The following is a 9,065-nucleotide window of genomic DNA, read 5'->3' on the forward strand; positions in this document are numbered from 1 at the left end:
TGCTTCTGATTGATTGACAGAGAGTAGTATTGAACATTTTTTGGAAAATTTTTCTAGTGTTGAAGGGAAATTTTTTGAAGAATTGTGTCCATGCACCATTCAAACACAAAATCATTTTTATGAGTGTTTCTGAAAAAAAAATTCAAAGAGAAAGTAAAAAATGAAAGCATGAAATCCTATCTAGTAATGCAAAAGATGAACAAAATAAAACAAAAGAAACCAAAAATAAAAAATACACAAGATTTCAAGATAGACTCACAAAGGTCCCAAGCAAATAAATGATTCCCAAGCTAGCTCCTCTCTCAATCAAGTACCTAGTTTTGCACAAAAACAAATAGTAAGCAAAATATATACACATATCCTAAACTAACCATCAAATGATCACTAAGGTTAAATTGAATTAATTAAACCGTAGTCCTCAGCAACGGCGCTAAAAACTGACTGGTCTTTGCGAGAGGCCACTTCACAAGGTCAATATGAATGTGGTTTCGGAAGTTTTGAAAAGTCAATTTTACATTTATAAAACCACTACTACTATGTAGCATAGTGAGTAGGGATCGTCCACAGGGACCAACGGTTTGATTTATTTTAAAATTAGTAAACAAGTGATTCAATAGAAAAGATAGGTTGTTTATAATCGTAATTAAAGTAAACAAAATAACAAATGCAAATAAAAGAAAAGATAAATGGATAACGGAATGGAGATATTAAGGAACTTAGGTCATAGAATCCACCTTTGGCTTTGTAATTGTACCATTGCAATCAAATTAGGGAAAATACTTGTGCAATAATAGAATTGTACCAACGAGCCAGTGGCCTAGCGGTACCAAGCCCCTACTTTCCAAAGGGAGGTAAGGGGTTCAAACCTCTATGGAAGCATGTGTGTGTGAGTACCAATTAGGAAAAAAATAATATATAATAATAGAATTGTGGCTACGAACACACAATCATGGTTAATAAGATATATAAATTGCATCAAGAAGCACAACTCATCAAATCTAAGCATGAATTGTTTACCTACCTACTTTTACACTAGTGTTGTAGCACAACCCATCAAATCTAAGTATAAACTGTCAAATCAAATGCAAAAACATCAATTAAGCATCATTATTTAACCATTACCCACAGAACTACAAGAACTGAAGATGTTGAGATCAATCAACCACAATTAATACATAAGATAATGTAAAGATCATAAGAAGACTAATGGAAGAATTAAATACATAACTAATCTTAGTACAACTAAGTATAAATCACAAGGTTAAACAATCTACACAAATAATCCCCAAATTTAAAGATAAATAATATAATACTTGGCTTAAGGCTTCATCCAAGCCTTAAGAGAAGAAATAGCTAGCCACGAAGATGATGAAGATGAACATCGATGCTCTAGTCTCCATCTCCAATCACAGCTAAAGATCTTCAATGGTTGAGAGAGGTTTCTATAGAGAGAAAGTCTTTAAAGCTTGGCTTCTCATTAACTCCAATCTGCATCCTCCTCTAAAGGAGGTTTCATCCTCTCATATGCTCGGATTTGTGCCTCTAGGATGGTCAAAACTTGGCCTAAGGATCTTCTATTGTACGCACAACCGGCATTAGGTCGAAGAGAGCTTTAGATCTAACTGTACAGAAAACTGCCACGACTTACTATCGATCGCACTTAAGATACAACCGATTGCACTCTTGAATTGGAACTCGAAAAGCGAACTTTAAAATGGATCTACCCGAAGATCAATCGTAGGATCGATCGTATAACTGCGATCAATTGTAAGATCAATCGTAGGATAGATCACATATTCTGCTCTGACTTTTGTTGCTTTTCTTCTTCGCTGCAGTTTGGTTGACTTCAAAAAGACTTTAATGTACTGGAAAGAACCTTTTTTTGATATAACAACCTGAGAACGATAATAAGGCGAATAAGTACTAAACAATAAATAAAGATAGGACTAAAGTGCTAATAATCATAAGAATAAAGGTTGAAATCTGCATATTTTGGCACTTATCAGTAAATATTGCTTAAGAAATTTTTTTTCTAAGACGCTAAAACTTTCCATATTGATTTTAGCATTGTCTTCAGTATCACGAAAATGTTTTCTAAAAAAATGCATCCGAGCTATTTTTGTTAAGTTCTAAGTTTTCTTAAACACATTAAATGAGTATGCATCAAGGAAATTTTTTTCTAGAATTTTCTTATAAGTATTCTGATATTTAAAATATATTTTGAATACTTAGATTCCATCACATGTTAATAAAGTCAAAAAATAGAAAGTTGTATGTTACTCGATCGAACTTATACATACCTAGATCGATCGACACTATGTAATCTTCAATTGATAAACATTACTGAGGATCTTGATTGAACTTTAAGAAGCATTAATTGATCGAAACCATTCTTGGTAGATCGACGGAAACATTTTAAATATAAAACTTAATTTTCTAATTGGGTTTACTTAATCTTTTTTTTTTTTTTTTTAATATTTTTAATAGGTGGAGGTTAAAATGTATTTACGCAGAAAAGACCCATACTTAAATTCTTCTAGAATAGTATTTTCTTATTATTTTATGTTACTTGAATATGAAGTATATAACTTGGAAATCAAGTTTGCTTGGGGACTAAAATATTTAAGCGGGGAACAAGTATTATTCTCTATATACACAAGGTTTGAAAATATAGACCTTGGTCCTTGTGCCATAGATTAGAGTCTCTATATATATAAACCTAAAGTGCTTGTACTACCACTAAAATATTTTTTGTTTATTTGTTTATTCACGAGTGTTCCATATGATAGTTCTACTTGTGTGTATCCATAAGAGAGTCTATGTGAGGGATATTTCTTATGTGAGTTGAGGGCACCACACTTGGTATATTATATTATATTGTGTTTTTTTTATTTTATACATCATACACACATATCAGATACTCAGAATTAGATATGATGATTATGATGTATTCATTGTGTTGATATATATATATATATATATTTTGTTGTGGTACGAGCTAAAAATTCAACATCAACACACGGCCACAAAGTGCTACAAACTAAACCAAATAGTGAAGTTGTGGACAAATTGATTGTGACGACGCTGGATTCTTACCAACCTAGTGTGTCCTGTGATAACCTGAAACGGATCCGAAATGCGAAAGTGAAAGATAAAACCAAAGTCTATAGAGATATAAATCATTCCCAAGACACCAATGCGACCTTCCATGAAGTCACAGAACTTAAAGAAAAGCGAATGAACAAACGAGAGTCAAAACGGGCAAAATTCTTCAATTAAGGGCAAAATGGTCAATTTGTAAATAAAAAGGAAAATTTGACTCCAAGCAAGTCAAATGAGGTCCATACAACCTAATCTAATAATTCACAACATTCCAAGAGGTTCTAAAAACTTTGGCCAAGAATCCCACAAAACACCCATTCCCGGTTTAAACAAAATTTGACACTATGTCACTAAAACATGAATAACTCCCACTATGATTTGAATCTGAGAATTGTATTGGTACCATTGGAAAGCTGACTCAAAATTCTTGAATTTAGGTGAAAGAATCAACCCATTTGGATTAGAAATGAAGGAGATACGACCATTTGAAGTCGAAACGACACTGTTGATACAAAACTGAAGGGTAGCTGCGTGATTTCCATTTAGGTCAACCAAAATAGCCATTTCGGTCGACCAAACTGGGCAAAAACTCACCAAAAAACTGAATTATGAGAAAAAGTCATTTCAGTAGGCCAAAATGAAGGACTGGTCGATCGAAACGAGCCAAAATAGTACCTGAGCTACTGGAAAATGAGTTTTTACTGTACAAGTAAATTGAACAAGGAACCAGTCGACCGAAACAAGCCACCGATCGACCAATATTGGTTGAAAAGGTGAAAATGAAGCCTACCATGCATAAGAAATAAGAAGAATTTTTAAATCTCATTTGAATCCCCCATAGCGTGATCAAACTTAAAACCGTGTATTTGTGTGCCAATGTGAGCATGCACGCAAACATAAAATAACATTTTAGACGCGCTACAATGGCCTACGGCCTCATTACATTCCATTTACTTCAAATCACATATCAAACCTCTAAGGTTAGCAATATTACATTTCAAAGGCAAAACTTGAAATTTAAATGCATACACTTGAACTTTAAAGTTTGTGGCCCTTGTCTTCATATCATACATATCAAATAGATTCCAAATAGTCTATCTAAGTACACTTTACATGACATAAGGTAAAAATGGCATAGTGAACCTAACTGTGTATTACAACTTTAAAGGTAAAACTTAAACATGCTAACACTTGCATGTGAACAAGAATACATCTAAAAGAATTTCAATTCTACATATCACCTAACGTAATTGCAAATCCCCAAATCTTGAATCTTGTACCTAAAAAATGACCTCGATAACTTTGGGGTGAGTAACATAAAGCTACTCGTAGGAGATGAGTATGCATCGACCCTGCATTTTACAAAAATATCACCTTAAGGTGAAACATGTTAAAAGGGCTCATGCCATCTAACGTCTATGTCAAAGTAAGACCCAGGGATCATCTTAAGTTACATAAGCATTTGAAATGAGATACATAACATGCAAGCATACTGGGTATAAGTATACTAAACGAAGATGAAAACATGCGAGGTAAGTGCACAAAATATAGGTATACTAAATGGGATAAAAAACACATAAGGCAAGGATACGAGACACGAGTATACTAAATGGAATCTAGATACAAGAAGCAAGTGCTCAGTTTCAAGTATGCTAAATGAGATTGAAATATACGAAGCAAGCATAATGTCTATGCAATTAAACAAGGTAGGAATACTCTATATAACACGGCAAGGTTTAAATCTTCAAGAAATACTACTTGAAATTTAAAGAGTAAAATCAAGGATAAAGCATGACGTCTATGTAATTTAAGTAAGTTGGATCAGTCCATATAACATGAAAAGGTTTTAAATCTTCAAGGAATGCAACACTTGAAATTTAAAGAGTGAAATCAATGACATAAAAAGGGTTTTAAGTCTTCAAGGGATAACACTTGAAACTTAAGGATAAAATCAATAATACGAAAATAATTATACGTGAAATCAAGGATAATGCATAATATCTATGCAATTAAACAATGATGGAATATTCCATACAACACGAAAAGGTCTTAAATTTTCAAGGAATACAACACTTGAAATTTAAGGAGTGAAATCAAACAATGTGGATACTCGGATATCGTCTGAATTAAAACCGTACTCTTGGGATCACTTTAGGTCTATTAACCCATGGGTACCTTCCCCTAGTGCGCATTATAATGTAGGGAGCTCTCTATCTCTCGTACTAGAACCAAGTCCTAGACATGTCAATTCTTGATTGATATCCCAAGTTTTAAAATCAACAAGTTGTGCAAATTAAGATATAATATATATATTCAATGCACTTAGCCAAATACCATGCACAATAAGTCATGGAAGTCACACAAGGTATGCCCTAGGCATTCAAGCTACAATGGCATACTAAATGTCATGTAAATAAATGTGTACACTAGCAAGTTAAGTCACAACTTCAACTCACGGAATACTGCAATGTGATCATATAGCAAGTCCCAAATCATAAGTTTGAAAGAGTTCAATATCAAAGCATACTTAACTCGATGGATGCATAAAAGAGAAATTTAATCAACTTAAAGGATTAAATTCTCAAGACTACAAGGCAACTCTAAATATTCCAAGAATAAGATATGTCAAGGATCATGTCAAGGATAAGTTCAACATCAAGTTACAAGTTCATTTCATACAAGACACAACAATGTGAATTAAGTTTCATACAAAGGAAATAAATAAATGTAAGTCTCAAAACTTATCCGATTATTCTCTATTTGATACACGTGAAAGAACTTGTCAAGGAAATCATGAATACCAAGTTAGAAACTTAATCAAGTCCCCAGAACCATTGAATAGATTTTGATTAATTCCTTTAATTAACATCTCTAGACTTTGAAACTTATCCAAATGCTTTCAAATTAAAATATGTTATAAAACATGTCAAGACTTTATTTAATAGCATGATACAAGTAGTTTCCATGCAAGATACGACTATGAGTATTAAACCTCAATACAAGAAAATAATAAAATAAAAGGTTTCAAAACCTAATCAAATATTCTCGATTTAATATATGTGAAATTATATGGCATGCTCATTAACAAAATCAAGTCGAAAATCCAATGAAGTGAAAAGTACACTTGGAATAAATTAATTAATCTAATTAATTAAATATCTCTAGATTTTAAAACATCTCCGAATACTCTCAAATTCACCTATGTTGAGGAGTATGCTAGGGCCTAATATAATATGACATCACATATTGATTTCAAGTTATATACGGCCATATAAACTAAATTTTCATTCAAGAATATAATTAAATAAAAGCATCAATACTTGTCCAAATGCTATCAATTTAATATATGTCAATGATCATATCAAGGTGTAATTTAATATCATGCCACATGTTTAAAACAAGTTATAACCAACCTGGAGAATCAAATCTCATACAAAAAAAATAAATAATAAAGTTTCTAGATTTAATACCAATGCATGTAAATAAGTTTTATAAGCATCAATAGCATGCAATGCATCAAGAATATAAACCTATAACACCCCCTACCTCAATTTGAGATGAAATCTCAAATCCCCACCGAAAGAAAAGTGCTTTGAATCTGACGATACTCCTAGGTTATATCGGGGATAACGAGAGGAACAACTTTAACCTTTGAGGTACAATGAAAATCCAAATCCGAACTAAAAAATTGTTAGAAATGGATTCTAATAAGGGGGAAAGGAAGAGCACATCAAGGCCTGTGATAAACGTTAAGGCTCGAAGCAAATAACTAAGGAAAAAGAGTGGAGGAGAAGAAAGAATGGTGGCAGCCCTTTGGGCTGCCATGGCTGCCGGCCAAGAGAGGGAGAAGATGGCTGGAAACGTGATTTTTCACTTTAAGTAATTCTATTTATAGAAAAACCCTAAATATGCCTCGAAAGGGCCCCGCTAGGTCCGAAAAAGTGAAATTTGAGCAAACGAGCTCAAATGGCAAAACCCCGTGAACAAAAAAGAACCAATATGAGAAAATATGAACAACAGAAGAAACGGCGTCGAAAATTGAGTTCTGAGTAGAGAGATATGCCCTGAACAAGTTCGGTGGCAACCGGGGTCAGAAATCCCTAAAACTGGGAAAAACGACTGAGAGGAAATTCTAAGAGTTCACAACTCGATGAAAAGTGAAAAATGAATCCTGTACGAGAATCCAGGCTCAAAACGAGGTATTTTTGCAATAACTTTCGTTAATTGCACAATGGCCCCTCCAAAAATGGTTAATTACAGTAATGACCCAGAATGAAAATATCTTCCAAAAATATTTTCTTAAAAACCTCTGAAATAAAATATCTTCAAAAGATATTTACGAAAAATATCCCAAGAAAAGAAAATGTTTTTGAAGAAACTATGCATCCATACCCCTGTGGACACTAGGAGCAACTAGAGTACTTTTCTATAAAAGTAAAGATACGCATTTCGTGGAATCCACTTAGAATGAAGGTACGTGAAGTCAGAAATCAACTCCGAGCACGAAAAGTGAGGTTGTGCCAAAAAGTGACAAACGGGGAAAATGACGAAAAGTGAATGATGTCCAAAAAGTGAAAATGTATAAATGACTCGGTCCTTAAAGGAAGTTGTTAATCCAAACGAAAGAGTCTCAGAAACCATTTCCAAGCACTCGAGACGACACCCAGTGATGAGAAATAGAACTCGGAAAAGAAAATTAAACAGAAAAAAATTATCCGTAAAATTTAAGAAAAATGAAAGAAGGGAAAATGACCGGGACATTACAACTTACCCTCCTTAAAGGAATTTCGTCCCCTAAATTAGGAACATGCTGGAAAAAGAACAGAATAAGGACTGAACACAAGGTCAAACCAAAGGACAACTCATAAAGCACTGAAGGACAACTTGATCCAGAAGTCTCAAGATTAACTGAAGGAACTCGAAACCACGAACTGAGACGACACCTCATACGAATCGGCACGTTAACTCAACGTCAACCGCCGAGACAATCCCAAGACAAGGCAGTACGAACAGCGACCAGAACCCGCCCATAACATACTCAAATGTGTGGTAGCAATGACAGTGCTTAGTGCCAGCCAGACTTACTCGTCAGTAAGGTAGCATCGATGGAAACTAGCACCCGCCCACAACACACAATTTGGTATAGTAGCGTGACAGTATAAGGTACTAGTTTATAACCTACCCCCAACCAGGTTAACTCAGGAAAAACCTATCGATACGGATGACATCAATGTTGGAAACGATCATTACCAAAAGTACTACGGGAACCAAGCATTTTGAGAGAGTGGGGTATGGTCCAATGATGTCTGACTAGACCATCTTGTCCAATCCCAAAAATCTGATAACAATGTCATAGGCACCACTATACTTAAGGCCTTAAATCCTCGATGCAAGTTGAGCCAGCAACTCCTACATTGCAAAACACCCTTGACACTCCCCGACCACGTCGTGAAGCCACAAAGGAAAAGGAATGAAACGGTGCCTCCCTGGCCCACGTTTCACTCCTCTAGACAAGGACTGCGATTCTACGCTCAGATGAGCCTTACTCGCATCAACCGCTAGACTAAAGTCTCAAAACACCCAACCAAGAAAACAGACAAGGAGGTTCCCGACATGGGTCCTTACAGGATGAATCTCTCCTATCCAAAGAAGAAACTTTATAAAACAAGAATGCATCCAACGGATATGACAGACCCTAAGAGACAATGTTAAAACCAGACATAAAAGTAAACAACTAGCATATAATATAGCAACAGACTACCTACTCACACAAGTAGTAAGATCACATAAAGCATGTCAGTGAATACAGGAGAAAAACGAAAAGTATGACGATATGCTGCATATAATCATGTCAAGATGAACAAGTATATACAATGTACTCAGGCAGATAAGCATATACCACATGCTAAGATAACAAGCAAGTACCATGTGCTAAGGTAAACAAGCATTTATCATATGCTAAG

The sequence above is a fragment of the Cornus florida genome, unplaced genomic scaffold (genome assembly GCF_030987335.1).
Source record: "Cornus florida cultivar Cherokee Brave unplaced genomic scaffold, ASM3098733v1 CherokeeBrave_3.0.0_Hap2_Chr06, whole genome shotgun sequence".
Classification (NCBI taxonomy): Eukaryota; Viridiplantae; Streptophyta; class Magnoliopsida; order Cornales; family Cornaceae; genus Cornus; species Cornus florida.